The sequence below is a fragment of the Caretta caretta genome, chromosome 6 (genome assembly GCF_965140235.1).
Source record: "Caretta caretta isolate rCarCar2 chromosome 6, rCarCar1.hap1, whole genome shotgun sequence".
Lineage (NCBI taxonomy): Eukaryota > Metazoa > Chordata > Testudines > Cheloniidae > Caretta > Caretta caretta.
In genome coordinates this window covers 111,682,315-111,689,813 of record NC_134211.1, presented here as the reverse complement: position 1 = coordinate 111,689,813, position 7,499 = coordinate 111,682,315, and the positions used below count along the sequence as shown (strand labels likewise).

General features: G+C 43.2%; 1 long non-coding RNA gene across 1 annotated transcript; it reads left to right on the top strand.

Moving 5' to 3' along the window:
- The first annotated feature begins 895 nt into the window (after window positions 1-895).
- On the top strand, window positions 896-6,881 carry LOC142072590 (uncharacterized). The gene is made up of 2 exons (XR_012669085.1): window positions 896-1,285; window positions 3,186-6,881. It is a non-coding gene; the product is annotated as an uncharacterized LOC142072590 (long non-coding RNA).
- Window positions 6,882-7,499: the final 618 nt, after the last annotated feature.

The following is a 7,499-nucleotide window of genomic DNA, read 5'->3' as shown; positions in this document are numbered from 1 at the left end:
ACGAGAGTGGCTGGAGGCTCTGCCTTGCCCCAGTGTTGCAGTTACAGCCACTGCCTGCCGCTCACCTCCCTCCTCATCTCCTCCGCTGTCTCCACCCACCATAGGCTACTGTCATAGGTCTGTGTTTTTAGAAATACTTACTGTGGGCCGGATGAAATTAAGCAACAGGCCGGATCTGGCCTGGGGGCCGTAGGTTCCCCACCCCTGCCTTATGGTTATAAAGACAACCTTGCAAACCAATGTAAACTTGTTCATCTGAGTCCATGAACAACCTGAAACAATGGTTCCGACAGGTCTGAGCTGCCCCAGTCATTGCATGCAATGCTCTGTGATTGTGCAGCTATTTGACATTTTTCTGAAATACCAACATTTATCCTATTTGCTACTGCATATCTTTGAATATGATCCATAGTTGTGTGCTCATTGGAATGAAGGATATTTCATGGAATTCCAACAAATTACCATAGCCATTACCATTACATAGTTTCTGTGCTAGGATGAATGAAACCACTTAAATGCTTAACAGACGATAGTAGGGATTGATACCTCAGAGGGAAGATGCTTGTGTGTATGCATGTACATCTGAAATTGGGAGAGTGGTATTCTGGGGCATGAGCCTTGGTGGGGAGACAGGGTGTCTCAAATTTGGAATTACTCCAGGTGGAGATGACCAAGGAGTCTCAAATGCAGGGGGAGATAGTTTTTCATACTGAACTAGATCTTATCTCAAAATCAGGGAAGATCTAGAATTGAGGGCATCCCTACAAATCTGAGCCACACATTATATTAATTTAAACCCATGGAACAATAATTTGAGAAGTCAGCTTGACCTAGAGATAAAGAGAAAGCTGCTCTGCGTTCAAGGTCAAGAATCAACACAGACCATGCCAAGCACACACACAAACCGCTTTCAGCCTCAGCTGGCTGTGAAAAATATAGACAGAGGCAAAACAAAGGCAAAACAAGTTGCAGGACTGAGATTACATTTGCAAAGGTTGGCCACCCAGTGAGACCCAACAGTCTGCCTTTGCGACCCTGGAGCTGGTGTGGTTTGGGGATGCTGAAGAAGCCACTGGCAGCCAGCCTGGACTGGAATACCAAGCAAAGGTCTCTGAAAGGGACACCCCAAGAGACCCCAGGGCGTAAAAAATCCCTCCCAAGAGCGGAAGCAAGTTGGAGATTTTTGCAGTGTATCTCTGGACAACCTGTCCATAGGATAACCTCCCGTCCACCTCTCTCTCTGTCTCTCCTACCCCCGGGCCTGGCCAGCCCGGGTAGCATGTTTGTGAGTACGAAAGTGGGTCACGGTTTGAGCACTAATGCTTCTTCCTTCCTTTGAGTGACGTGAAAGCAGTTCCCGCACTCACCACTGTTTTTTATTATTTTATTAATGAAGCTTTAAAATTTAGTGATATGGTGTGTTCTCTTCATCTCCACCCCTATGATCCTGCGGTCTTAGCCTGATCAACTGAGGCACAAGTAGATTGGTAACGGAAATCTGTCACAGTTTTGGTGGAGAATTGTGCGTGGGGGGGGGGGAGGAGTGCCACAGCGTGCACACCAGCTCTCTGTTTTGCCCTTGACATTTCACGTTAGTTCGCCTAGCACGGGTGGTATTTTATGTTGAGGGTTGCATAATTAAAGGTGAGCCCCACTCTCAGTCGTAGTATGCTTGAGAACCAGAGAGAGGTTCAGCATTCCTCTCTCCACCCTGGTCTACGGGGAAAGGGTGCAGGTGGGTCTACTCCCGGTCGTAGCAGGACTGGGCAATAAGAGGAGCTGGGGAAAAGGGAAGAGATGTGTACCTGACAGCTAGGAAAAATTGAACAGTTAAAACACCAATTGGCTGTGCATTCTGTCCAGGTGGCAAGCCTTACGGGGGAGGACTCGGGTAGCCCTTGTGAGTGAGAATGTTTAAGGAGAGAGACCAGGAGGGGTGCGGGCTGGTTGAGGAGCCCACCCACCTTGCTAAATTGGTAGTGGAACAAAGCCTGTGCCCAGGGAAAGGGATGGTGCAGCAAGGAAAAAAGGATCGGGCCCAGACAAGCAGACAGGCAGGCAGAGGAAAAAAAAAAATGGAAAACTGGTTGGAAGCCCTGAGGGGCATGGTGGAAGGACTAAGGGAAAGCAGTAAATATAGGCATGGGAAATTTAAACCCCTACAACAATAATTTGAATGGTAAAAATCTGAGTTGATAGAGTATCGTTTTGGGAGAATAAGCAAGTGATTAAAGGAACGAGAGTGAAAAGTTAACTCTGTAGTTGTTGGAGGGAATTATCAGTTGGATTTTGTAAAAACGCTAAAAAGAAAATAATTCTTGGTTTCTTTGCAGCCATTCTGAAGGAAAAATGGGCCATTTTCCCAAAGAAATGTCTGTAAATAAATCCATGCAAAGAGACTATTTGATTGAAATCATTTGGCTATGAATATTTTAGTCAGATTAGCTAAAAGAACATAAGGGGTGTCTGTTGGAATTTAACCGCCCAAAATGTATACAGGGGATGTTAAGGACAAGAACATGTACAGTGTATATTGTAGAAGGGGTGAAAGGAATGTAAATATACAATGCTACTTAATTAAAATCCTATTAGGCTCCAAGTGGCTACAATAGGTGGTGTTTCCTTTTCAGATCGCTGTGTGTTTTGAAAGCAGGAGTTATAAGTAAAAGGCAATCAGAACTCTGGTAAAAGTTAACTGTGTCCCTTTTAAGTAAAAGTTTTAATCTGTGACTGGCTCTGGATCCAAAAGCAATCCAGAAAACATCTGTGTTTATGCAAAGTACTTAACTGATAAAGATAAGAGCCACTGAAACCTGGCCTGCCTATGAAACAAACACAGAAAATATGGGGGTAATTCCTGTGTTTTGCCTGCAATCTGCAAGGGTATTTGTATAAGAAAGTAATATTTTAAGCAATGACTGATTGCCCCAGAAGGGGTAGAAATATGTTCTTTCGTTTTTCAGCCCTCTTGAGATCCTGACAGGGCATCCAATGTAGCTTCTGGCAGTTTTTCAGAAAATCAGAGAAAGCTGATGCCAGCTAAAGAGCAATCCAACATACCATGCGTTTACTGGCACAATAGACGTGTTTTGTGTTCTATGTCCTTGTGGTGTTTTGTCTTGTGGAAAGGTATCTGGCCAATTTAAGTTTGTCTCCGCACACATCTTAGCCAGTTTATTTTTCAGGATCCCATTCTGACGTTCCACTATCCCAGCAGACTGCGTGTGGTGGGGACAATGGGGTTGTGTTGGATTTGCAAGGCTGCACATAATTCTTTTATATGTCCAGTAAAATGAGTACCCCGATCACTGTTGATACCAACAGGTATGTCAAACGTTGGTATAAAATCCTTAAGCAAAATTTTCACAACAGTCTTGGCATCTGCCCTTCTGCAAGGGAAGGCCTCAACCTAGTTTGAAAATACATCAACAAAACAACACATACTCATAATTACAACATTTAGACATTTGAATAAAATCAATCTGAATATTTACAAAAGGTCCCCAGGGAGGGGGATGCACTGACTGTCTAACTTTAACAGCCTTACCAACATTGTGCTGCTGGCAGCTCGTACATTGTTGGCAATAGTGCTGGGCCACAGAGGAAAAATCCGGTGCAAACTATTCTCGTTTAACTACAGCAATCATCCCCCCTTTGCTCGCGTACCTTCACTGACCCTCGCCCAGATGGACATTCATTTAATGGATGACACAATGCTTAATTATTGTTAGGCTCTAATGAAATGCGTTAGGTCTCTTTATACACAGGTGAAAGAAGCACTACCCAAGGATCTTGAGTAACCCTGCCACTAATTGGAAGCAAGAGACTGGGTCTACATAAAGGTTCATCAGCTAAAGACGGCCCTGACCCTGCACTTGAAAGGCCCTTACCAAAAAATCTGTTAACTACCAACACCGCTGTGAAGTGACAAGGACTGATTGCCTGGACCCATGCTTCTCACTGCAAAAAGGCCCCTCCACCTCGAGATGACTCTCCGACTGATGATCGGTCTCTCTCTCCTTCTGGTGCTGCTGTTCCTTCTGGACAGCAGGAGAAAAGGGCAAGGTGAAGTGCTAGTAACCTCTCCCATGTCCACTGACAGAACTATCATGCATTAGGATTTCACTAGAACCAAATCATTACAGGGTGATGTGCTAGTAACCTCTCCCCTGCATAATGCTAAACCACAACTGTTCCAAGAGAGAAGAAGGAACACTCGCTCTGCTGAAACCACCGAGGTCCAGGAATTCCTGATGACAAAGGACATTAACAATTGGCCCTGGTGGAGGAAATGGAGTATTGTGTATTGGCAGGGAGGGAACTGCGAGGACCATTCTTGGGAATTTGGAGTTGAGTGGTGGTTTGGATTTTTTTCCCAGGGTCTGGGCTTTGTGCTTACGGACAAGTACCATCAGAACGTACTGCCCTCCCTAAATGGCTTCCTGATGACAAATACCAAAGATGCCTTGCTGCCATGAACATTATCCCCACCATCCCCTCCACCTTTGCCACCACCCCTGTAATTTACCCAAATACAGACAATACTGTATATTCTAATGAAACCCAATGGCCAAGACTTTCAAATCTTAGTAATTTACTGAAATTTTGTTCAGAAAATGTATTTTTTAAAGTTCAGAATAAGTCATATGAGCGAATAATTGAGTGGAAAACAAATGGGTTGGTGATGATAGAAATATATATCACTACAAATGAGCCCCAAGAATTGGAAATTGAGATTAATGGATTCTATAGTGAGGTAAATATGACGGCCGTTCCTGGAGTCTGCAGTATGTTAGATGAAAGAGGCCCTTATTGTTATTTGGTCACCCAATTAGTGAATAATCAAACGTACACCCAAAGAGTCTGTTCTGCCACTGGAAATTTTATCTACATTGAAATAATCCCAGTAACTAATAATTTAACCTGCACCATATTGCAGTATACCCCTTCCTATGCTATTAATGCGAATGCCTCTTGGAAATAAATGAAAGTGTTAAGCCAACAGATATGGTATGGTACTTCATCAAAGAGAGATGTGTTAGGCTATTGATGGACTGTGATTAATACTACACTAGGGACTATAAAATTCATGCTGCCTGTATCCAGTTTTCAGGTCACCTTTACATATCCTAATTGCTCAAAAGGGGCTGCCATTAAGATAGCACAGCAAAAGGCCTGGGTTTCCTCTAGAACGAAGAAGGACTTGACTGGACACCTATGGGATGGTGCTAATAGTGCAGCTGCAATTTGGAATATTTATAAGGCCAACAACATGAAGAAAAATTAGGACAATTGGAAAAAGCCACAGGTCTTATTATTGGAGCAGTTAACTGAGGTACAGGCTGGAGTTGATGAATTACATGTTATCTCCGTCCTTAGTTCAGTGACCCAGAAACTTCTGACGATGTTATTAAATATCACTGAGGCTGCAAAGGCATTACAGTGGGATCCGGCTTGTTCAGAAATTCAGGATTTCCTGAATGACCAGCTCATGTCCATTCAGAGTGATCTTGTGCATCAGGCTTGGCCCACTTCCCTTACAAATACTTCAGGAGTATCATCTGATCTGTGGCTATGGAGACATACTTAGAGATTTTCTGGGTGGAAGTGCAGATGTTCGCAGTGCTCCTTCCAAGCACGTGGACCAGTTGGAGGGATGTGGGCTCCCACATACTGAATCCTGCCAGGTCTATGGGGAGGATGGATGTGGGATTGGATAATTCACCGAGACATTTGGGAAATTAAACTACCTGGTATGCCTGATTTATAGTCAGTGCTCCTGGAATAACACCTGACATTTGGATAGGGAGTCAATAGACACTCTGGCCTTCAGAACCTGCACAGCTTCAGTGTGTACGAAAACTGAAGCCAGGGGAAGCTGTCACTGTTCATTATGTTTGTAGGGAGGGTATGGGACAAGGAACTTCCCTGACAGGACAGCTGCTTTTCCAAGCTAATGACAGCTGTATGTTAAGGCCACCACTTTGCAAGACATACATTTTAATCTCACCACTGCTGCAGGCAAACATTATTTATGGGCCTGTGGATAGAATCCTACAATCAGCCCTTAGGTTTCAGATATCTTTTAATTGGACTGCCTTAGTACCTGACTGGTTCCAAAATTTGCTTTCACTCCTACCCGAGGACTGAGAAATCTCTGAATTACAAGGTCAAATTCATATGCTTCAAAATATATATCAAATTGAAAAGTATGCCTTTCATACAGCCTATAGAGTGTCTATGTATTGTGTTTTGTGACTAAGGCTATACAACCCCATCATATTACAAAGGGAATGTTAATGCTTTCATGGTTGTTCAGTTTAGGATTAGGTTGTTGTAAAGGATGTAATAACACCACCTTTTATGTTCATACTAACCATGCATTGTCATTGCATCCAACCAAAACCCATGAGGCTGAACCATTTGATCTAGAATCAGCAATATAAGGTTTGATGAAAATGGAGGTTTAAGACTGATAGTTGTGCTGGAAGCACAGAAGGGGGGAGTGTGGAAGTGGAAAAAGGGAACCTGAATGCAGACATTTTAGGAATAGAGCAAGAGTCAGGCTAACTAACTCTAATAACGCCAGACTTTGAAGCACGGCCTGGGCGAGTGGGAAAATTGTAAGAGATGCTGTTTTGAGCTTGTGTCAGATAAGAATGGAATGCAGACTAGGAGGAACTGCTTAGAAAAGACAGAGATCAGGAAGGAATATGTATTAAAATAAAGACAGGGCTGTTGATTATTGTATGCAACAAAAGGTATAAATGCTTGCCCTGTTTATCTGGCAGCGACCTGCCTAGGAAAGGGGAATCCCTGTTTGTGCACTCTCCCCTTTGCAACTGCTTGAGAATAAACAGTCTCTGACTTGGTACAAACAACCTAAGAGTGAAGACTGTTTTTCTTCCACAAGGGCATCCCTACAAATCTCAGCCACACATTATATTAAAACCAAAACTAGAGAGATTTAAAAATCCAGACTTTTCTCCATTCCAAGGCCAGTAGAATTTTTAATAGCCTGTCTACATAACAGGTGCTAAGAACCCCAATATTGGTGAGACATAACCCAGAAGCCATGCTACTTATCTGACCTTTTGCATACGCCACTAGTGACTAAAACAGGAACTTGGACAAGGCCACCTCTACTGAAGAATCAGATATAGAATTCCTCCAAAGGGGTCAGGGCTTTTCAATTTCTCATCAATAGCTTTAGACTTACTCCTTTAAGTTTGTTCTAGGCAAAGCTAAAAGACACACAAAGAGCTGAGCAACACCTATGTGTAGATGTAATTACACAAAAGCTTAACTTAGCCTTTGATAATAGGAAAAAAAACCCTCTACTTGAGGTGGGGGGGGGGGGAAATGGTTCTTGTCTTAGCCTTTCACTTGCAGACCCCTACAAAATTTCAAATGGAGGTGTGGACTCCTTTGGAAATTCAGTATGTCACCTAGTCTAGAAGTTAGACTGAAAACTGAGTATAGAGTTCAACTATTAAATG